The sequence below is a fragment of the Pteropus medius genome, unplaced genomic scaffold (assembly GCF_902729225.1).
Source record: "Pteropus medius unplaced genomic scaffold, Ma_sr-lr_union100, whole genome shotgun sequence".
Lineage (NCBI taxonomy): Eukaryota > Metazoa > Chordata > Mammalia > Chiroptera > Pteropodidae > Pteropus > Pteropus medius.
The window spans coordinates 13,307,043-13,331,262 of NW_024340699.1; the positions used below are offsets into that span (position 1 = coordinate 13,307,043).

General features: G+C 47.9%; 1 protein-coding gene across 1 annotated transcript in view; it reads right to left on the reverse strand.

The window, feature by feature from the left end:
• The window catches only part of CYTH3 (cytohesin 3), a 58,113-nt gene that overhangs the window by 32,233 nt on the left and 1,660 nt on the right, over nt 1-24,220 (reverse strand). The window lies entirely within an intron of this gene.

A 24,220-nucleotide genomic window follows, 5' to 3' on the forward strand; every position in this document is an offset into this window, starting at 1 on the left:
TATTTTAAAAATCATTTGTTAATAATGGATGTGAAAATGTGACTTTCCCTTGCTTGCGTGCTTAACTGCCGACCTGAGGCTTACAGCACAGCGTAAGGGACGATCTCCTCGAGTCCCCGTGCCCTTCCGTGTCTCGGACGGCTGCTGCTCATCGCCTTCCTTGCAGCAGCAGAGGCAGGTGAAAGAGCATCGCACAGCACTTTTGCAAAGGTGGCCGAGAGGAGCGGTTCCACTTTTACATCTGTTTGCTTTAAAGCTCATACTTTTCCAAGGGCTACTTAACAGTGCCCTCTGGCCCAGGGCTCTGTTCCAAACACTGAGCTCTGACCGAGAGCGTTTTGGGGGGGAGGGGAGGGGTTGGAAAGAAGTCTTTGTGAGGAAGGAATCAAGTTCTCCAGTTGTGTGGGAGGGCAGGGGTCAGAGGTCAGGGGTCAGGCGGCTCTGAAAGAGCCAGGCTGGTAGCAAAGAGATTCTCCCCAGATGACCTGACACATAAAAAATGAACGGTCTTAAAGAGGCAAAAGAACTTCTTATCCGCATCCAGACCAGCTCGACTTTAACATTCGGCTTCTGGAAATCCGGCGGCCTCCCCGCTGAGATGCATCCTGCACCCACCCCGCCCACCATCCGAAGCCACACTCCGAACACTGTGTTTTTAAGAATGCAAAGCCTGCCCTTTTTCACAGAGTTCCCTCTTCCGCTCTGTCTTATCTTCTTTTCCTTTATTCCCGTGATGGACGCTTTTGCTGGTGACTGGTGAGTTACTGGGGATGCAGTGACAAGGGAACACAAGACACTCGGCAGCACCCACCCCCGAGACCCTTTCTTCCGAAGGGTCTGGAGCACATACGAGCGGAACGAAACCGCCACCGCGTGCTCTCAGAGTCACAGATGTGGAACAGCTGTCCAGCAACGGAGTAGAACAGAGGAACAGAAGGTGAATTTTGAATTAGCCAAAGAAAACACAGCAGGAAATCCAAGGAGGAAACGCGCAGTTATGAACGGGAGGCCGGCCGGGGCGCCAGGACGCCGACTGGCGATTCGCGCTCAAGAGCAGTTCCGCCTAATGTGTGTTCGAAACATTTCTTATATGCGATAAAACATTTCTGCTTCTACTTTTACAAACATGGTGCTGCTGAGGCAGAGCCCAGGAAAAGGCGACCACGGTCCACCGCTCCACTCCGCCCTTACCGGCCTTGTGCGAGCTGTTTAATCTAGGTGAGCCTCGGTTTCCTCATCTGTACGATGGGCTGATAAGCCTGTCATGAGGATTGCTGTGAACTAATCCCCCAAGCGCAAAGGGCTCAGCACAACCTCCGGCACATAGGAGACAATAACAAATTTGGGACCAATGTTGCTGCTGTGAATCACATCAATTACTATTAACGCCCTTCACCTAGAAACTCTCAAGTTTCTCCTTAAAGTGAAACCTCAGGCACCTGAAGCTAAAAATACCCATTCCCATTCAACTAGGGGGAAAAGGGAACTCTTTTTGGATCTACGGAGTGCATCAGATGACTAATGCGAACCCCAGACAGGCAGAACTAGTCAAAAATAAAAACTGGGAAACCCAACGCACCCCTGACACAGACGATGTCTACAGTGTCATTACATGAAAAAAGCAGGGTAAGAAACCATAAGTACACAGACTTCTGTTCACGTTTTGAAAATTATATATATTCACTTACAGAAATATCAATTCTACAAAACGAAATGGTGATAATGGTAGAATTCTAGGTGATTTTTATTCTCCATAATTTTCTGAAAAATTTTAGAAGTTTGTACTTTTACAATCAGAAAAAAATCACTAATGCTACTTGCATCTTGAAATAAGAAATCACTTTGTTTGTGGCTGAGCCGGTAACAGGCGGCAAGCCAGCTCCCCAAGCAGCTTCCCCCCACACACGCCAGCTGCAGGCGGGGTTCCCACTTTCCCCTGCAGGCACTGCACCCACAGTTCCTTGGGGTCCACTGGGCCTTTGACCCTCTCCACGGTACCAACCACAGCCTGGATGCTCACTCGTTTATCAGACACCACTGACCACCCGTGTCAGCAGGGGCGACGCACGGTGACCGGAAGCCCAAGGCCTCCACCTAGCTACACTCCGTCCAGCAGGGAGAGGCTACAGGCCCCCACACAAGCGTGTCATTATTACAGAACACGGTAAGTTCTATGAGGGAAAAGAGAGAATAACAGAAAACTTAGACTGAGGGTCAGGGAGAAGAGCCTTCCCGTGAGACTCCTAAGACGCGAGGGCTCTGCAGGAAGCTGGAAACTTGCTCGCGACCTGTGTGACATCACAAGAGCGATGCTCGTGGAGATGAGGCCAGCACTGTCGGCCAAGGAGCCTCGCCCAGGGTGCTCACACCGATGGCTCTCCCAGTCTTAGGGCATCAGCATCCTGGCCCGACGCCCCGTCCCTCCACGGGGTCACCGCGCACACCCCAGTCCACTGCGTCTGGCCTTGTGGGACGGGCTCTCCTCCGACCCCAGCTCCCAGAGGCCCCCGGTACAGCTGTCTCTGCCTCTGAGCCTGTCCCTTCAGCTGACCCCCTCCTACGTGGACGCATTCCGTCCTGTTTGACTGGACAGGAAGCCACCCATCTCCTCCTAAGGGGGAGACTGTACTGATTTTACCCCATAACCCAAGATGGGAATCGGCTTCCCCCAACCACAAACTGAGAATACCTCACTGCAGCCCTGAAAAGGCTCAAAACAAGGCCCTCTTCCAAAATTCCTCTCTGACCGTAATCTGGAAGATCTGCCTGCTCTGCCTTCTTGCCCCAGTCTGCACCCCGGATTCTAAACTTGCCTCATCTCCTGGTCTCTCCACACCCTCAAGGCTTCACCTCCCACCGAACAGCCAAAGGCGCACCTTTCCCATGGCTTCCTGACCTCTTCCTGGCCCTTCCACAGGACCCACCGCTAAACCCGATCCTGATAAACCCGACCACCCTTTAATCCGACCCGGACATAAGCACAAGTCCGATGATTAAAACGGACCAGAAGCAAGTCAGTTCTCGGACCTTGGAGCACAGCAGCCGGCCTGAGGAAGGCCCTAGGAGCGTGGCTGCAGGGGACCAGCAGGGCCTGGGGGGCACTGCTGGGCTTGGGGACACAAGGGCTAGGTTTCCTAACAAGAGGTGGCCAGGGATCCCCACGCAGTCTCCACCTGGCACTCCGGCTTCCCACCCTCGACTGCTGTTCCCTGCTCCTGCTAAGACCACCGAGGGCATAGTGACTGCCGAAACTTGTGGTCCATCATAGCACACTCCCCGCCATTGTGGACGCAAGAAAGCCGCGCACCCACTCTCCCCGAACCCTCCTGTCATCGGCCTGCTCAGTGAGGCCCTTCTGCTCAGAGCTCTGACCCAAAGTGTGTGACAAAATGATAAGCAATTTAGAAATCACTCTGCCAGTGCCAGCAGCACCAGGGCTCAGTGGTGACAGCTGTCGTGGCGGCCACGGAGCAACCAAAGCCAGACGGCTCCTGTGGCGGGCTGTGGTGCCGGCTGCCCAGCTTCCCCCGGCTGCGGCCAGTTGTCTGGGCGTGGCTCTCTACAGGTTCTGGAACGGCCCCCACGTCTTCCTAATGATGGCCTTATCCACCTGAATTAGCCAGTCACCTTCTGTAACTTGCAACCAAAAACCCTGAGGGGTGCGGCAGGTGTCACCGTTAGCTATGGCGTTTGGCATCTGTACCTCCTCGCAGCTCCCTACCCCTCTGGTCACACGAAACCACCCTCCCCCCCCAACGTCTGCTCCACTTCTCCAAACCACGCTGCCTCGGTCTCCTGGCGGAGCACCAGGACGCCTCTCTCTTCCCCGATTCCGTAACTGCTGCTGCTCCCTACAAGTCACCTGCAGTCACCCCGTTCCTCACTCTACTCTCTTCTTGGTTAGCTCAGTGTTTTGCAACTTCAACTGTCGCCCAGGTCCAATTACTCCAGCACATTCAACTGCCTGCCAGGCATGTCACTAGGGGTCCCCAATCCCTGGGCCACGGACAGGTACAGGAGGGGAGCGGCAGGCAGGTGAGTGAGCGAAGCTTCATCTGTATCTGCAACTGCTCCCAGCGCCAGCATCACCGCCTCAGCTCCGCCTCAGATCATCAGGTGTTAGATTCTCATAGGAGCACCGGTCCCTGGTGTCACAAAGGTTGGGGACCGCTGCTGTAGCTACATCAGTGTGTCCAAAACTTACTTCTTCACCTTGTCTTCTACACATTGTTTGCCCTGTCCCACGCCTTGATTCAAGTCTTTACTAGGCACCAAATTGGTTAAACAAGCTTTATGTTATCTTTGACCTATATCCAAGAGGTCACCAAATCTCGTCAACTCTACCTTAGTAACAAGTTTGTTTTGTTGCTTTGACAGTAAATCTGATTCTTCATCTGTAGTCCCGGTTTCTACCCTACTTCAAAGGCCTTATCACTAACCCAACCTTTACACTACACAGTTATGTTTCTAAATCACAGAGCTGATCAAGTCACCTCCCCACCCACAGAGCCCTGCTCAGTCACCTCTACCACGTGTAGCAGAGCCCGGGGAGGGAGACCTTCGCAGGTCTCGGAGGCCTCTGGGGAACTGTCAGCAAGGACAGTCCTGGGAGTTGGCCCTTCTAGGGATGTGAACGTCAGGCGAGCAGGCACCCGCTGCCCTGGAAAAGGAATAAAATCAGCTTCTGGGTTCTGCATTGGACCAAGGGGCCTCTTAGAAGGAAAGGAGAGGCCCGCCTCCTTCCTTGTCAGAGTTCAAAGGGAGCCTGAGGCACTGAACATCCACATCTGAGGTCTGATGGCAGGCCAGGCACCAAACGCCCCGAAGACGGTGTCGCCACGAGAGGGTGACTCAGCTTAAATCAGGGCCTGGATGCTCATGGAAACGGTTAGTTTCGACACAACTTGTACTCAGACTGGGAGCCCCTGGGGACCAGTGACCGGCCAAGCAGCTGTGCTTAGGGAAAACTAGCTGCGTGAGGGCAAACGGACGGAGCTGTAGCTCCGGGGCCTCAGACCGTGGCCGGACTAACTGCTTTGGATTCAGTGAGTCCTTGCAGTTCCATGGGGCCATTCCCAGGTCAGGAAGAGCCATCCTGGGAGAGAGGACTTCCCGATGAGCGCCAATGAGACGGCTTGAGTCATCTGCCCCGGGGATGAGGGGCAGCTGGTAAAGCAGGTCCACGGTTCTCCCAGCCCTCGAGCAAAAGCACGAGCGCCTCTGCCGCCTCCTGAACTGCCTCCCGCCCGGCCCGCGACGATGCTCCCACCCTCAGTCCCACCAAAGCCCCCGGCCCGCCCGCGCTGCCGCGGCCGCACTTCCTGCTCGCAGAACGCCGGGCTGTCCCCTCCCCACCTTCAAGGCTGACCACTCTTCCCTGGTCCTGCGCACTCCATCACACGGGTGCGTCCCACGTCCCCCCACTGAGCTGCAGGAGAGCAGCCGCTGTGGCTGTGTCACTGCGCCTCTCAGAAACCTTCTCGCACGTGGTGGCCACCTAACAGACACTACTCTGACATGAAAAAGAAGATGTCAGCCAGGTAGCGCACCGGCTGGTGGCATCTTGCTAATTTACAGGGTCTCGCCGCCTCTGGAAATCACGCACGTTGTGAAGCCCCCTCTCCACTACCCTACACTACCAGAAGGATCCAGTCCTCATCGTAAAGGACGATTAACAGTATACAGATGGTAAATACAGTGAACAGTGGTGGGTACAAATCTACCACTGTTTAAGGAATTTTGAAGTGTTTGTATCGAGGGAACCGGCTGCTGACGAGGCCGTGGGGGACCAGGCAGCCCTCCGCGTCGCTGGCGAGAGTGAAAAGGAGTGGGTGGCCATGCAGGGAAGTCTGGTAAGGTCTCCTGACATTTCAGAACCATTTTCCTTTTGACCCAGGGATCCCACTTCTGAAAATTTCTCAGATAAAGTTGCTAAAAATGGCATATTCACAAGGCTATTCACTGCAACACGATATCGAAAGATCAGAAACAACCCCAGTTTCCATCAACAGGTGCTGGTTAAAGGCACCGGTGCGCCCACACGACGGACTGCTACGCAGCTGTTAAAAAGTGAGAAAATGCTCTATGCACCAATATGGAACGACGTCCGAGAAATGAAACGGAAAAGGCAAGGTATAAGCGAAAGCGGTGTAAGAATTTATACTTTTCTTATAATTGCACATAACACCGTGAGGCTAAACAAGACACCAAGGGGGATGATTACGCAGAAGGACAGGAGAGGACGGCTCGTGTCGTGAACGCCAGCACAACAAACGCGGCTCCTGCAGTGGGACACAAGGGGACAGGAGGCGGCGGGCGCAGGGCTGGCTCCCGGCTCATCCACAAAACCACCGGCTCAGCGACAGGGCCAGCAGCGCTGACTGACAGGAATTCTCAGTCACGCGGAGCCGACGCCACGCGCCCACTGCCTCGCCCACGCCTCCCGACCCTGCTGCTCCGAGGCAGCCCGTGTCTGCGCTGGGACTCTGTGACGAGAGAGGACCAAGGGCCACCGATCCCCAGCTGCTGCAGAGGATTGGGGTTCCTGCGAGAGATGAGAGAGGCCCGAGTCCGTGGCGGGGGCCCCTGCTCCGCACACCTCCGTGCCCTGCTCCACAGTTTCAAGTGGTTATTTAAATTATGTTGTTAAACCAAGCTGCTACCTATACTTTTCTAATTAGGTCGAAAATAAAGCCCTTTGCAAGAAGGCAGGCGAGGCTTTCGCTTCCCAGCCTCCCTCTCCCCCGCCACCTACTTCCCGGCTTCTGTTAGCAGGACCTGGACCCACACTCATGACTGCTGGTTTTGTTACTGAATAACTGAGGTTTGTTCTTTTCAGCACATATATTCTCTTTCGCTAATTGTTTATAACATTTAGTTTCGATTTGTAACCAAGTTTATCATTATTCAGACTTAAGTTTATTTTATTTATTTATTTTTTAAGTTTAAACGGTTTCAATTCAACGTCGGTTTCATATCCCGACTTTCCCCTTCCTATTTCATCTGTTAATAGCCTGGAATATATTTTTGAAAAGGTGTTTTTCGAGAAAAATTCACAGATGGTGTATCAAGATTTCAGGTACGAATAGCAGAAAAAAGCTCGGATGGCCTTAAAGACTAAGGAATTGTATCGGCTCACAGAATTCTTAAGTGAAGGTAGGGGGAGCGCCCACCAAAGGCACGAGCTGGGTCTCGCTTCTCTGTACCTTTAGGGGACACCTTTCTGCGGCCTTCGCAAATTAACAACGTGACGTTACTTAATTCTCCGTTACAACCTTTTACTCTCCAAACTCTCAGCCTCGGCTTCGCAATGCTGAAAGGTCTAAAACCAGCCTCGTTGTTCCTTCTTTGTGGGGAGCCTTCTTTTTTGCCTCTGCTGACTGGCTGTTTGTACTTTCGTTATCCTTGCCACTTAACAATTTCGTCAGCCTACAGTTGCTCTTTCCACTAACTTCATCTAATGCAGAATGAGCCCTTTCGACAAAAGGGGGCAGTTGGTGGGTTGGTTTTTGTTGTCCTTCCCACCCCCCACCCAGCTCACAGGTACATTTCTTCCATTGTCCCTCCGATCATCGTTTCTATTCCATTTGTTTGGGTAGCTTCTTCAGGTACAACACTTATTTTGATCACAGCCCTAATTTAACTTGCTACACTGTCATTTTCACTCTTCATGGATCTTAACGGAGTTCAAAATTCTGCACAATTAGTATCATTACAATTTCTCTAAACTGATTCGTTTTACTTTATCTGCCTCTCGACCAACCAGTTTTCAGTTTGGCCTGTTGCCTTATTTCACCTTTCAATCACTTATTTCAGTCTTGAATTTTACGAAAAGCAGCACAAAGCAGAGTTGACCTGAAATTGACTTCTACCTTCTATAATTAATCTTTGTCAAAATTACACTTTTCCTCTACCTCAAACACTTGCTTTATTTTGGCAATGTGTTGCTCTCTTCATTAGCTATCGAACCATGATATCCGGGCCCTGATTTTCCCCGCAACGGAATGGCTGGTTCTCCTTAGGGCGCTGCTAAGTTTGGTGGGGTTTCCAGCTCTAAGTCTGTCAGCTGGAGGGTCTGCTGCATCTATAAATCGCGTCACCCATCATGGGTGGTCCGGCTTCAAGGGATCATCTCTGCGAGTCCGCTCCTCCGTGAATCACGGTGTCGGTTCTGTGATCTGGTTTCTGAAGGAAATCGTCTGGGATGACTTCCACTCCGCGGAGGGGCGCGGTGCACTGCACCGGGGGACAGAGCAGAGCCAGGCGGAAGCCCTCCCCGCCCCGAGCACGCAGAAGCACGCGTGTCCTCTGGCCCCGCAGTCAGCGGCTGCACAGGAGCCAACCGCCTCCCTCCCTGTGCTCAATGGGTGTCGCGGGGCCTCATTTCTCCTCTTCTCCCCCAAACCAGTAGAGCCAACAGCACGTCCTCGTGCGTGTCTCACGACCCTGGCACTGGCTTCTCAGGAAACGGAGCGATGAGTCAGCCCCCGGTGCTCCTTCGCCCTGACTCCAGCTCCCATGAGTGGGTGTTTCACCTGCTTCTCCCTCGCTCGCCCAGTAACTTCCATGGGGTTCTGGTGATGCGAGCAGGCGGCGGGGCAGGGAGTTAGACGAGCGCGTGCGCAAGTCACGTCTTCTTCACAAGCCTCCGGCGATCACTTTCCAAAGCGCTCCGTCTTCTGAATTCTTTTTCTAGGTCAGCGGTGTTTCTAGAAAAGTCCCGCACTGAATCCCGGCTCGCGCCCATGAGGGGTGCTCCCTCCGGAGGTCGGTCCTCCTTCTCCGTGGTGCGTGAAGGGGAGGCGCGCTGGCTGCGTGGCTGCCCCGGGCTGTCCGCCGCGCCTTTGCTCGCCGGATTTGCCCCTCGGGTGGACGGGTTCGTTATGTTCCGCTGCATGGGCAGAGCCTCCCTCCAAGCAGCTTTCACTTCGGGATGAGTCAGGGAACTGGCCCTTGGCTGAAGAGCCCCATCAGACAGAAGGAAAAAGCTTTGGCTGGGGTGCTGGCACCCACCCGTGGAGCCCCAGCGCTTCCCAGGCGGAGAATTCAATCCCTGTAAAAACCTGCCTGAGAGAACAATGCTATCGACGTGCCCGGAAGCCGAGAAGGGAGGGGACCCGGAGGGGACCCGGAGAGGACGCGCTGGCACAGTGGCCTCCCAGCAGACGCGGAGTCCCCCGGGTCCACCGCCCGCTTCCACACGCCTCCACGCCCACCGCCGGGCGCGCCTGCTGACCCCTAACTCTTCGTCCTGTTTTATCTGCCTAGAAGTGTCCAATTTCTTGCATCTTCCAAAAGTCCATAAAACTCTCTCTTCTACTAAAAGCCTCTTCCCAGTCTCTTTGCTGCTCGAAGTTTCCTGTCACTTCCTGTCTTATTATTTGCTGGGGTTCCAGGCTGAATGAAGGGTGGGAGTTTGGTCTCATAGGTCCACACTGTGCTCACACCGGCAAAGCCTTACGAGTCCCTGACGAGCAGACACTACGGGCTTTTATTAACAGACCTCAGTACAGCTCCCTGGGGAATTCGGTTTCTTAAACCCACACATTGGGTCTTTAGAGAGTGTAAACATTTTCTACAGACACATGGTTCTGCTCTGGATGTAACCGTGCCTGACATTATAAACTAAGGGATTATGACTGCAAGGATTCAATTCAGTCCTTCTCTAAATAATGAGGTCAGACATAAACTTCAACTTTCTTGATGAGAAGAAAACACAGGCAAACCTAAAAACCTTCAAGATGGCACACAAGCCACAGATTCAACCGTGTGACAGAGGTGAGCAGAACCTCTCCAAGCACTCCATCACTAAACCCAAGCCACGTCTCAGCTCCACTCACAGGAAAAGCACAGGTACTTTCTACTGAATCACACTACGAGGAACCTGCCAAGGGAAAGAAACCAGACACAAAAGGCCACGTTTTATGATGCCATTTACAGTGTTCGAAATAGACAAATCGCAGAGATAGGAAGTAGATTAGTGGCTGCCAGGGGCTAGGGAGAATGACTGCCAGTGGGGACGGGATTTCTTCCTAGGTGAGAAAAATGCTCTAAAATTAGGTGTTGATGTAACTTTATGAATATACTAAAAACCACCAAACTGAGTGACTGTTACGTTACTTGAATTACGGTTTAATTTTTTAAAAGGGAGAATAGGTATTTTATTACCACATCAGGCACAAGGGTCACAATCCTTCATTCTCGTAATGACAGTATATGAAACAATTCTTCAAGAGTGTAAGGGTCTCTGATACCATACAGAGCGGCAAGCCAGTCATGTATAAACCTGAGAAGCTACAGACTATTCTGTAAAAAAAAAATCTGAGTAAAAATGGGGCAGGAGAGAGGTAGAGGTGATGTGTAAGAGGTCTCTCAAAGGGTTACAAAATGTTTTTCAACGGAAGGCAGAAACTAGTAACTTATGAGAACCCAGAAGACTGAACCGTCGTCTTACTGTGAAATAGGCAAGGATCCTTCAAAATATCGTTCGTGCTGGCACGGCAATGAGCTGTGAAAGAGAAATCAGTTCTCCTAAATTTGCTCAGTGCTACTCATTCATTATACCCACTCGAATGTCACTGGTGCATTTTTCCTGTGAAATTTAAATAGCCTTAATGCAATGAACAATATTTTTGTGCTGAATACTAAATATATTTATTACTGATGTAATAAATATATTTATTACAGAATCACAGGAATGTAAAGAGATCATCTAAAAACAGAGTACGGGGTTTCCAGCAAGCCTGTCCATAAAACCCGATCTAAGAAGAACAACTCAGAAGATTACTACAGAACTGCATGATTTCTTCACAGGCAGCACTGGTCTCGAATAGCCCCCAAACAGGATGTCTGGCTACAATTAAAAGAAATCTGAGAAATCTGACCTCCTTAACGCAAAAAAAAAAAAAGAGAGAAAAAAAGAAAGAAAACAAAATGTTCAAGACACAACTATGTGAAAAACCACTGGTCTTATGATAATTACATTTATCACAAAAACTATTCAGAAGCACATAATCCGTCTTCAGCTACAGGGCGATGATATGTCCTCATAAGACAGAGTTGATCAAAGGTGCAGCACTTTATAGTAATTACATCCAAGCAGACTGCAAATCTGACATTTGATTTGATTGAACTGCTGATTCCGTACTTATTTGCTCTCTGGTTAATGCATAAATATGAGCACTACGGAACAGATCTAAGAGAACGTGGCTCCCTTCCTCAGCTGCTGCCACCTCTGTGCGTGCGTGACGGGTACCTGGAGGCGGGGGGGTTCCCACATTAGGATGGTTGGGTCCTCTGGGTTCTCAGTTACTATTTCCTGCTTCCGCTGAAAGCAATACATCAGCCTCAGGTATATTCTCCGGCTACGTGGTTACATACACAATATGATTAAAAGGGAAAAACCAAAACGCCCACGAGGCTAGTCACACACAAAACGAGTACTTCAGGGTGGAATCTAAATCAGTCGTCTGAAAGGGATACTCCTAGATCCTGCCCCTGCTCCGTGAATATTTTTATAGGGTGTCATTTTTTTTCCCACCCTGCCCTTTCCTTTATTGAATTTTCATACAATGAGTTTGCTGTGACCATCTCCGGATGTACTAACAACAACAAAAAAGTTACAGCTGGATCCTGTATTAGTCTCAGCTGCAGCTACAGTTTAAAAATGTTTAAGGCCAAGAGGAAAGCTCTGAGTGAGGGAAGAAAAAAGACTCGTTCCCGAGAGATTTAAGGTTTGTTCTTCATCCAAGGACCTGGCAGCGAAAGCATTTCTTTTGTATTATGTAAATATAGTTTGTCTTACTAAGTTTTCCAACTCCCAAGTTCATTTCTTTATAAAGCCATGGCCAAGTATTAAAATAAAACCCTTACTACGTTAAGCCAGATAACTAATCACCTCCGTATGTCAATAGGACTAATAAACCACTGTGTGTGTCTGTTCCAAGTTCACCCACGCAAATATTCCACTGACATCTGAGCCGTTTAGTAACTCCTTTTGGTTACCAATCTAATCCGTATTTACCAAAGAACAAGAAAAAGGAATGCGACTTTGACCTTGAATCAAGTAGATGATTTTACCATATTTATAAAAGTAAAAAAAAATGACATTCAAGAAACTCCTGTTTATACATGTAATCCAGATTAAAGGATGCAAACATGTGATCTTAGGCAACTGCCCTGGATGCTTCAAAAAAAGTCACTGTCATCATAAAAAAAATTTTTTTTTTTTTAAGACTGAGAAGACATAACTAAATATAGGGATAAACTCTGATTAGAGCCTAAACGGGGAAGAAAAATAGCTATCAAAAACATTTTGAGAACAATTGGGGAAAGCAGAATTTGGACTATATGTGAAACGATATTATGGAATTACTATTCGTTTTTTTAAAGTGTGGTAAATGGTTGTGGTCAAGTAGGAAAATGTCCTTAGGAGATGAATGTTAAGTATTTAGGGATAAACTGTTATGTGTGTAGCTAACTTTCAAATGGTTCAGCCAGAAAAAAAGTTGTGGTATGTATTAGAGAGATATAGCAAATATGGCAAAATCTTAGCAACTGGTAATTTAGGTCAAAGATATAAAGGTTTTCACTGCACCATTCTTTCAACTTTTCCATAGATTTGAAAATTTTTAAAATACGAACTTGGGGGAGAAAAGATCTACAATTCACATTGCCAGGCATCACATTCCTAAACCCAAACACGAGTTCTTGCAAGTCACTCTGCTTAGTATACAATTGTGGGCAAGGGGCTTAATATGTTGATGACGAAGTTTTAAATGCCTACTAATCGTTTGGCATGTTTGCTAAATTCTTCATTAAATAATTTCACTTGGGTTTTTTTTAATACGAGAAGACTCAAGGCTGGAAGTGCCAGAGCAGCATATATTTACTTAAAAGTATGTCAACAACAAATAAATCGGTTCAGATGTTTAAACAAACTCATGTAAGCATACAGAAAGGAGAGACACAAATTCTCAGAACGAAGCATTAACACTGCAGCTGACTGCTTTCTGCCTTGAATGGGGAGAATTATCTGAAATATCCTTCAATGGCTGACGTGATGTAGCAAACGGGCAAAAATTCTGAAATCTTTATTCCCATAGACCATGGCGGGAAGGGGGCCTCTCTGATCCCACAGGACTGAGATTATCTGGGAAGAAATGGCTGTGTGGTTATCTCTGGCATGACTCATCCCAATGAAGTCAGCCATGAAGAACAAGAAAGGCAGCCCACCACCGAGTTGAGGAATCCACGCTTCCAGAATCTAATGAATGGATGAAAGTAACAGTCTCTGGAGGGAGGGAAGGAGGGGCATGATTAGAGACATTAGGGGAAAAAAAAGCTTCAATAAAACATGCAGAAACAGTCTCATAAAATTAACAGCTATACTGAAAGACAGACAGACTCCCCTGTACAGCATCTGGGGAAGAGGATCGAATTAGTTATTGCCACTCCAACCTTGGCCTTTAATCCTTCTAACCAGTGAAAGTTGGAATGGCCCTGCCTGTCAATAACTTTACAACTTTCATTAAGGAAATGGCTCTCCCGTCAAGTATGTTCCTGAAATTTCCAGGGCGGCCCACTGGCCCAGGCCGCGCCCGGCCTCGGCGCTCCTGGGCAGGCCTGCGCCCAGCTGCCAGGCAGCTCCAAGGACTAGGAACCAGTCTTTCTCTCTCAAGAGTGAAATTATTTTTTACCCTGCCTTAAATCTTCACAGGTGAAATGGAAAAGGGAAATAAAATTTCTAATGCAGAACGAGCCAGAAAACTTCTGGAATAAGTCTTTATTATCTCTACCTGCAGGACAGTCTGCCATTTGCCAGGATTATAATACTTGATGGACAGACGGGCAAAAAGGGAGGGTCCAGACTCCTCTGTGGAGGGAAAACAAGGGTGGAGGCAGCATGGAGGTGAGAGAGACTTAAACCCTAAAACCAAATGTCTAAGCGCTAAGAGCGGAACCCAGGGGAAATAGCCCAGCTTATGTTCTTTCCAGATTATTTAAAAAAAAAACCCATTAGTCATGTTCTGCGTGTCCAGCCAAATTACTGGGCATCTGTGAGGCGGAACCACAACTGGGGGTGCCAAACGAGCGTGGGGCACACACGCACTTGGCTGTGCTCCGCCTGCTCCGGCAGGAGGGAAGGCAGCAGACAGGCCAACGAGCCACACTTGGGGCACTTTAAGGACCCGTCCAAGCACACGAGGTGAGATGGCATCTGACTTTGGTAAAAACAAAAACATCATGGTAACCACTTGACTGGTATACGGCTTTAAAATAACCACTATTTTCAATGAAAAAGTTAAGTGTTAGAAACCTCACTCTGGGGGAACCAGCGCAGATACTCTGTGACTCCCAAGGAAACGCAACATTTGAGAGAAACACTTATCCGACAGTAAGATTCTTTCTACAGAAGCCAATGAAAGGCGTCATTTTATTCTCGGGATGCCTCTTGCTCGGGGGAGCGCGGTCATACGCAGCGCTGTCCTCCTCCCCCGCCAGGCCAACTCGGCCTCATCGTGTGAGCGGACCACACACTGGAAAGCCACTGACATCGCCCAGTGTTCCCATACTCTAAAACAAACAAGAATGAATTCATTTCTGTCTCGATTCAAGAGAATTTAATCTAATTACTGCAACTTAGGGAAAAAAATGTTCTTGGTCATTTTATTGCCTCTCTGCTAAAAACTAAAAGGAAGTCCTGTCTCCTAACAGAATATATTGCAAGGCCAATGTCTGCCACTTTCAACCACTGCATTTTCAGAAATATTCATGTTAAGTGTAATCGTAAGGAACTGCTGATTCTTACACTTCTGTGAAACTATCCACAGATGTGTAAGCATGTGAAAATGTATTTTCTTTTATTATAAGTAAAGTGTTAATCTCAGAAAATATAACCTAGCTCAGTTCATAACGCGATAAATACATGGACTTAGTAAGCGGTCACGGAAGAGAAAAGAGGTGTCCCCTTTGCACTCTATGGTGACAAGACTCTCGGTGAGTGAGTGAGAGCGAGACCTGCCTGCCGCTCCAGCCAGCATCAGGCAAGACGGCTCCACCCCGCGGTTCCGTGAACCTCTGCCCAGCCATGTCAACAAGAAGGTATTTACTGTCCGGAACAACAGGAAGTGTGGCGACAGGGAGGCTCCCGGGTGAGAGAAACTCGGCGACTCAACTGCATGACCAAGGATCCAGCTGGTCATCTTCAGCATGCGGGCTGGACCTGGACGGACTCGAGGGACGTTATGAATGCGAGGTGTCTGCCCACCCAGGCCCCACGAAGCCCATCGTGAGAAAGGAACTGCTTCTTCCTCGTTTACTGTTCTGAGAGCGCAGACACCTTTCCAAGAAGGACCCCTGCCCACTGCCCTTCCCAGGGTCACACGGCCCTCCTCCAATCGGTGAGAAGGAAGAAGGGGGAACCTGGCCCGGTTTGCGCCATTCAAGATTCACTCCCTTGTGGTGATAAGGTCCCACTTCCCTGTGGGCAGACAAGTGAAAAAATCAGGGTTCTTCACGAGGAGGAAACAGGGGACGGATTTGTGGCAGGGGACCAACAATGTCTGCTACAGAGTCAAATAAACACAGCCACGACGATGACCACACATGCATGGCAACGGGCAACAGAGAAATATGCCGGCTGATCAATCCTTCCCCCCAAATATCTAGATCCTATTTCATGGCTTAAAATCAAAGGTTGTTATTGAAAAGTTACATTTTATAGAAAAGAAATATATTTAATATTTTAAAAAAATCTATCAGCCACCCTAGCACTTAAATCAACTATAGAAATAGCTAAATAGTTACTGCTTTGATGAACCCTCCCATTATCAAATTGTGGTTTTAAAGAACCTTCAGAATGTGAAATAATAAATGCAACCCAGATGTTCACTAAAAAATGAAAACAAGATTGTTTTTATTTCATAGCAACCAAATAGGTCAACCCATTTCCTCCTCCAGAGAATTCTCAGAGGACCACAAACTCCACTCGGAGAGCATGTGTTTCATATGCATGTCCACAGCAAACGGAAACGCTGCTGTCCAAAATAAACGGAGAATATTATACGTTCCCAGGAAAGCGGGGTTGAAAACTGCAGCGAGGCTGTGTCTATCTGTTGCCAAACATCTGGATGAAAACTGGGGGAAAAAAACGCTAATTACTTAGGTGTTGGGAAACACGCTCTGGTCATCATTGAAATGCCCCGTTTTCTAGCACGCTGCTGTTCTTATTTCTTAATTACTGGAATAAAGTTTTTAAAGAGAGGAGACGAGCACGGTAAGTGAAAAGAGCCCTGCTCGGAGTTTCAGGTAGGAATTCATTTTCTGCGATTTAAACGGTGTTCCTGGTGACTTACTGAACGCGGGGTCAGCTCGAAGCAAATGTGCTCTGTGGAAGGAAATTATAAAATCTTCCTGGCCATCTAAACTGACTCAGGTGAGTCTTTTCTAATATTTACAAAATGCTGAAGGATCTTTATCCAAAACAAGTGCGTGCTGAACCCTCTCCAGCCAAATGAGACGCTACGGCATCTCACGTCTGTTCTGGCATGTCGGCTGGGGAACCAGCCTTCGCTATGGCACGTTTATAGGTTTAACTCCAAAATTCAGGGCGGGGAGTCATGTATTCCCTACTCCCTTTTAAATGATTTACTCTTTCCCCCAACTTCAAAATATTTATTATATTTTAAGCAGCTTTTAAGATACTTTGATAAAACCTATTTTTTGTATTTCATTTCACTTCAAAAGTTGCAAGTCTTATGTTATGAATTGATAAACCAATTCCTAAAGGATCTGCCTATAACTTTTTGAAACTAATCTCTCTCCCCGAAGTTATTTATACTGAGCGTGGGCATGCGAACAGCATTACTAGTCTAACTCGCCTGATCTGAATTATTGTTGATCCTCCATCAAAATGACGCACAGAAACGGTTGGCTGCCGCGCCCCCGCCGCCTGGCTTCCCCACGAGGCTCAGAGCATGGCGATCCTCCATCTCAGGACCCTGGCGCATGCTGTCCCTTCAGCAAGGAACAGTCTCACCCCTTCGCTCCTTAGCCCACCCCGTCGAGCTTGCTCCCTGCTTTTCGCCAAACTTTTTTTAAGTCACCAAATCCAGCAGACACTTCTCTATCCCCATTTTCATCTACCTCTCAAGTGCTGACCCTCTGCAACACCCCACAAGCTGCAAGGTGGCCTCAACTCACTGGTCACCGGGCCTCGTCTCCTTTACTGGGCTGTGCTCCGTCCTGGGACTTTCCTCCTTTCTCTCATCTGTCCCCTGAGTGACCTCGTCCACTGGTTCCCACAAATTAAAGTGGAGTGAAGCCTTCCCAAGGGTTCCCTCCCGCCCAGCCCGGTCTCCAAAGCAGTGGATTCGCCCTCCACAGCCTTCCCACCACCTCTCATGAGCAGGTCCAACTTTCAACACCAAAACCGAACTCCTGAGATGCCGCTTCCAGTAAAAGCTGACTAGTTGTGGACCAACCCCTCTGCCACGAACAACTTAAAAAGCTGAGCAAATTATAAGAAATGACTGTCTGAAGGTATCAGAGAGCTACCGATGCAGTGAGGACTTAGGGAGCCAGGATCCTGAAGAGGCCAGTGCAGAGAGGTGAGCCCCGAAATCTGAACCACTTTTCTTTCCTTGAGACATTTGCCAATTCACAGAAGCTCAGAGGCCAAAACGCTAAGCAGAAACACGTGGCTGAGGGCCTGAGAAGGCCCAGCAGAGTCTCCGGCAGTCTGTAAGGACTGGGGCGGGGGGCAAAAATTATAGACGAAAGGCTGCCGAGTAGAGGAGGCCCCGGTAACACCCCAGGCTTTCAGCTGGGGCCACCAAAGCTATACCCGACCAAAAGGGTAAACCAGAAGCAAACCAATCCTGACAATTTTTAAGTGATATTTCCCTACTTTAACTGCTCGGAGAAGCCCTTCTTGAGGAAGACAGCCAGAGTCTTGAATTATCTGTATGATTTTTTATACATACTGTCTACAATTTAATTAAAGCTTAACAGGCAATCTAGAGGTGAAAACCACATGACTGAAAACCAAGGGTAAAATAGCTAATATACTCACAGAATATCCAAATACTGAAGTTACAATAACTGTGATTAATAAGTTAAGTGACAAGATGAACATATTCAGCAGAAAGCAGAAATCTAAAAAAAAAAAAAAACAGAAAACTGAAAAAGGCAATAACTGAAATGAAGAACTCAACAGATGGATTTAATAGCAGATTAGACAGAGCTGAAGAAAGGATCAATATCCTGGAACGTATGTCAGAAGAAAATACACAGAGCGAAGCAAGGAGACCTGAAAAGGATGAAGAACAGAGAAGAGAGTCTGAGACAGGTAGGTGACGGAAAGATGGAAAGGCAGATTCCGAGACAGAGAAGAGATAGCGAATGCGGCCAAAGTCATGAATGAAGAGAGAATGACTGGCGACTCTCCAAATCTGATGTAAGACCAAGTCTTGCCACCAAGAAGCCGCACCATGACCAATCCCGAACAGGACGATTCAAAGAAAACCACATACGGACACATCACACTACACAGCTGAAAAATGAAAGGCGAAGAGACGTCTCTTCAAAGCAGTCAAAAGCACAATACCTTTAAGAGGACAAGACATAAAGCTGATTTCTCAACGGAGGCGACGGAAGCCATAAGGCAGAGAAATGACATGTCAAAGTAGCATAAGGAATTAACTTTATCGACTAAAACTGTACACCTGGTGAAAACATCCTTCAAAAAGTGAGGGCAAAATGATGACATTTTTGACAAATAACGAATGGACCCTCCGAATAGTTTTCCCCTCGTCCCGCTTCCCAAGTCCCCCCTCGTCACTAAGCAGCAGCCCCTCCCACGCTGTCACACAAGCCAGGAACCTGGCGACCCCTTTGGATCCCTACAGCCCCTTCCCCTCTAACCGCCAAGCTGTCGGTCCCTTTGATTCTCCCAAAAGGCATCTCATCACTTGCAGAGCAACGCAAATTAAAGCAGTGACTTCATTTCTTACTCATGAGACAAAACCCAAGAGCGGACGAGAATGCTGAGAATACTCCTGGCGAGGAAGCATCTGTCAGTATCTAGGGACACGGCAAACCTGCAACCCGCAGTCCCAACTCTAGAGATATACTCGAGAAAAACGTGCATACGTTTGTAAAAGGAAACAAGCCTAAGGAATTCATCTCAGTATTGTTCGTAACGACAATGTACAATCAACACAGAAGCCCGACCCAGGACAAAGTGAACAAAATGTTTACAGCGGTTAAAATAAACAGGGTCTATATATAACAACATGGATCACCTCAAACGTGAGCAGCAGAACATTACATACAGTCGGATGCCATTTTTATCAGTTTTAAAGCAAGACGGAGACCTATATATTGTTTATGGACACACGCACATATCTGTGAAAACATGAAAACTATACCCGAGGACCCACATCAGATTCCTCACTGCTGCTGTTAGGAAGGACGGGAATCGGACCAGGAATGGCTAACGGTGACTGCAACCTTATTCAGTATCTGTTGACATTTACTGTAGGCCTACTATGCGCTACGTTCCAGGTCTCAGAGACACAGCAGTGGATAAAAGCAGCCAATATTCCTGCTTTCGAAGAACTTACACTCTAAAAGAGACAAACGATGAACAAACATCTAATAAGTAAGGGGTGATAAGTGCCAGGACGAAAATGAAGCCGGAGGCGGCAAAAGCGACATGGGTCTACCCTTTTAGGCAGGTGCGCCGAGGAAGAGCTCTGTGGTAAGGAGACCTTTGAACGGAAACCTGAACGAAGCAAGTCAGCATGACACGCAGACATCGACGGGGCAAGGGCAGAGGCCGGGTGTGCCCGGCGTGCTCACGGACGTGGTCACAGGAGTCCCGGGGAGTGTCAGACAGCAGGCAGACGAGAGCAGCGGCCAAGGACGGCCCCAAGGTAAGAAAGGTTTTTATGTTTTTGAAGGTTATAAGAAAAATTTTTGATAGACCATATGAGGACTACAAAGCTGAAAATATTTACTACCTGGCCCTTTTCTACGAAAAGCTTGCAGCCCCCTGAACCAGAGCACATGGACCCTACGCTGCAGGGCGCTCTGGGCCACGCGGTTAGGTCAGTGGTAGGATTCTGAGTAAGCCGAGGATGGCACAGACTTGGAGAGAGGGGTGACTCGACCTGTGTTTTAAAGGGATCGCTCTGGCGGCTGTGCAGACCAGGATGACAGCGGGGGGAACGTCAGGAGGCTAAGGCAAAAGAAGTGGACGATGGCACCAAAATTTTGGCCTGAGCACTGAAAGCATGTGCGGAGATGGAGATTCGCCTGTAACGCTTTTTGTTTATAAAGATCTAAAACAACGGGACAGAACATCGACCACTAGTACGTTAACTCTGATGAACGGAATCACGCGTGTTTCATTGTTTTCTGTGTTTTCATACAGATTTGTCACATATCACCTTTCCCTCGCTTCTGCCATTGCTACCAATCCGCCGTGGCCCTGTAACTCTCGCCTGAGCCCCTGCGACAGCTTCCTCACTGGCGTCCCCGTCTTCGCTCTTCCCCTCCTCCAATCTGTTCGCCACTCCGTAGCCAAGGACACCCCCCCTTAAAAAGGCGGGGTGCAGAGCGGCTAAGAACGCAGCCTCCACCGCCCACACGCCTGGGTCAGGTCTCAGCTCCACCGCCCATCGGCTGTGACATCTGAAGCAAGTGACTTAGCTTCCCCGTGACTCTGCTTTCCATTTTCATCTGTAAATGGTGATAATATTAAACCTAATAGGGTCATTTGGAAGAGTAAATCGGTTAAGATATATAAATCGCACAGGACAGAACCCAACACAGACAGCACTATGTAAATATTAGCTAAAATTATTGAAACGGAAATCAAATGTCAATCTCCTGTTTCAAATCCCTCCTTATTCAGAATAAATCGTGAATTCCTTACTCTCTGAAACTGCCCGATGTGGCCCTGGCCTCTCGGTCCCCCTTCGTTCTCTGTTGGGGCCAACGCTTCCTTCAATTCTGTGGCTGCATTCCGCTCCTTCTGCCAGTCCCGGGCCTGTCCCTCTGCCTGTCCCGCTGCCCGGCCCACTGCACCCCTTTAGGCTGCATCTAAAAGAGCAGCCTTTCCCTGGCCACCTGTCTGTCCCTACACCACTCCCCGCCTCCCCGCCCCACCCACCCTCACTCCTATTCCCCACCTCGGCTTCCTTTAACTCCCGTAGCATAATCGGCAATTATTCTACGTATCCTTTTTCCTCTTTTGTCTGTCTCCCATCTAAACAGAAGCTCCATGAACTGTGAAAATTCACCTGCCTTATTCACAATGCGCCCTTGTGCCAAGCGCAGGACCTGGCATCTGGTAGGGAAGCTATGACTATTTGGTGAACAAATACATGTTCTACACAAGAATGCACACTAAGTACACTCTAAAAGCACCTATCATGTCACTTTTTAAGCATTCAAAAGAACGGTGGTTGTTAGTTTCCTACGCAGACTGAAAAAAAGAGGCACCATATTTTACAAATTTCTACATTTCATACTGAATTTTTTTAAATATATAAAAATTCTCTCAAAAGGGCGTTTTCTTACCAGCCTACTACTGTTCTGTGAAACTGTTTTCCCATTTTGTAAAAAGTGAAGCTAGACTTCAACATTTTTAATTTCAAAAAAAGGCGTGTAGTGAAAAGTTCTCTCTGCACCCGCGTTCCCCACCTGCTCAGTTCCCATCGCCCTTCCGAACAGGTAACCATTGTTATTAGTTCCTTGCTTTGCCTTCCCAAGAATTTTATGCGTGTGCAGGCACTTCCTTTCTGTTTTAAAAACAGAAATGGTAGCACACAATGCAGTTTCCTACACTTTGCTTTGTAACTTAATAAACTTCTTTGGAGGTCTTTCCGTATCGGTTCATAAAGAGCTTCCTGGTTCCTTCCACAGTTCCCTGACTTCGTTCACCACCTGCGTTTGGTAAGTTACCTGATGAGTCTCCGGCGGGCGGATACTCAGGTTGTTTTCCATCTTTTACTATTACGAACGATGTAGCGAACAATCTCGAACCTGTGGTACCTCACACATGCAGACATCTATCTGCAGGTTAAAAATTTCTAGAACGGGTGCTGCTAGATCAAAAGAGTTATAGTAATTTTAAAAGCTGATGCCCAGTGCCCCTGTACCCACCAGGATCCACCCAGAGAAACAGACATCCTCCAAGGAGTTGAAATAGAAGGAATTTCATACAAGGAACTGCTTACACTCATGATGGGAAAGCTGAGAGGTCAAGCAGGAAATGGTAAGACAACCCAGAGGTCAACAAAAGCAAGCCTCTGGCTACGGCCTCTAAGCTGGAGGGTCACAGGGAGGAGGCCCAGGGCTCCGTTAGCCGGCAGGGGCTGGAATCAAAAGGGGACCAGGCTGAGGCAGGGCCAGAGGAGAGAGAGAGAAGCTGGCTCCTCCCTTCCTCCTGCCAGCCAATCTCCCACCTGCGGTTCCCACTGGCCAAGCCTGCCCCAAGCCAGCTGACCCGAGGGCCTGGGAAATGTGGCCCACAGGGTGAGTCCCTCCACAGGAGAAGGGCATGCAATGGATCTGAGCCAACAGGATGCGAGCTGGCCAGGCCTCCTTAAGAGCCGTAACTAATTTGCACTCCCAACGCCAACAGATGGTGGGGGCTATCGCTTGCCTGACAGGTGAAACCTGGTCGCAATTTCTATTTATTTTATTGAGCGGGGCTGAGCATCTTTTCTTGTGAGGCACAGACTTACCCCTCATCTACAGGACCTGGGGCGGGGGATAGATGGGGACGGCGCAGGGAGGGAAAAGCCAGCGAAGCTACCCGCCTCACCTGCCACAGGTGGTCCACCCAGGGACATCCATCAGACCGACTCCCAAGGTGAGCGCTAAGATGGTGGCAATGAGCCAAACTAGCCAGTCACCTGCCAAGTAGGGACATATCTCAAGAACTGTTTTAGAGCAACTGAATGGCAACGAAGCCCCAAAGGAATTAAAAATACCTTAACTACGCTGCACACATTATAAGTAACAATGTGTTCTTGTAATCTGTACCCCCACTTGTTTCTCCTTAGAACTGCCTTCCAGCCATTCATATCGCCATCCTCTCTCCTTATCTTGCATTGAAAGAACAACTAATAATACCCAGGACAAACTTTTTAATTATAAAAACAGCAAGTAGGAACCATTTTTAAAGTCTTTTAACCCAACCAGCACATTAGCAAAAAAGAACTTTTAAATTATCTTTCGTAGTGGCTCTGGCTCGCTCAGTTGGTAGAGCATGAGACTGTTAAATTATCTTTCGCCCCTGCCGTAACTGTTGGACTAGATTATTTACCCTGTCTCATAAACAAGCTGAAACTGACTTGTCCATATACAGTTCAGTTTGTACTATACCGAAAATATACCCAAAAAACATTGACAAATGACTGGCAATTGAAATTATTCTCTTTCCAAGGGCCAAAGTTTATTTTTAAAAAACATGAATTTTAAAGCAAAGCATTTTTTAGAAATATAAATGGTGGTAATAACTAAAGAACAGTAAAGACATATGTTAACTTCAAAACTTCCAGCAATCAAGAATTAAATATAAACACACCAAATGTATACAATAACCACTGTATAATGACTCTTCTTTCAAAACTCTAAAATTTTCACTTATTCAAAAATATGCTTACTCTAAGATTGCCAAACATATTTGAGTGTCTTCCATAATGCAAGGGAAAGATCTTAATAAACCGTCTCAATAAAGGCTAAAGGCTGTCTTCCAGCACCTGGCATTTTACTAGACAATCAGTAAATATCTGTTTGCTACTGACTGCTGCAGCGTGAATTAAATCATTCATTAAGATAATCATGCCCTTTTCCTACCGCAGGGTAAAATTCGTATACTTTTTTGTTCAAATTCATATTTCCGGAAACTTGGAAAATATAAAAACTAAGAAAATAAAACGTCCACAACATCACCGGTTTTTACATTGGTTAGAATCGTGACGTACAAAACTGTTTTTTAATGGTTGCAAAACAATTCATCCAATAAACTTCCCATAATTTCCCTCACCAGCCTCCTATTAGGTGCTGCTGTTTCCAATTTTCTACTATTACAGTGTAATGCGCATCTTCACGCATGAGATATTTTTTTGAATTTCAAGATTATGTTCCCACAAGAGATATTAACAGCCCAAAGAAAGTCCCAAGACTTCTGATACGTAATACC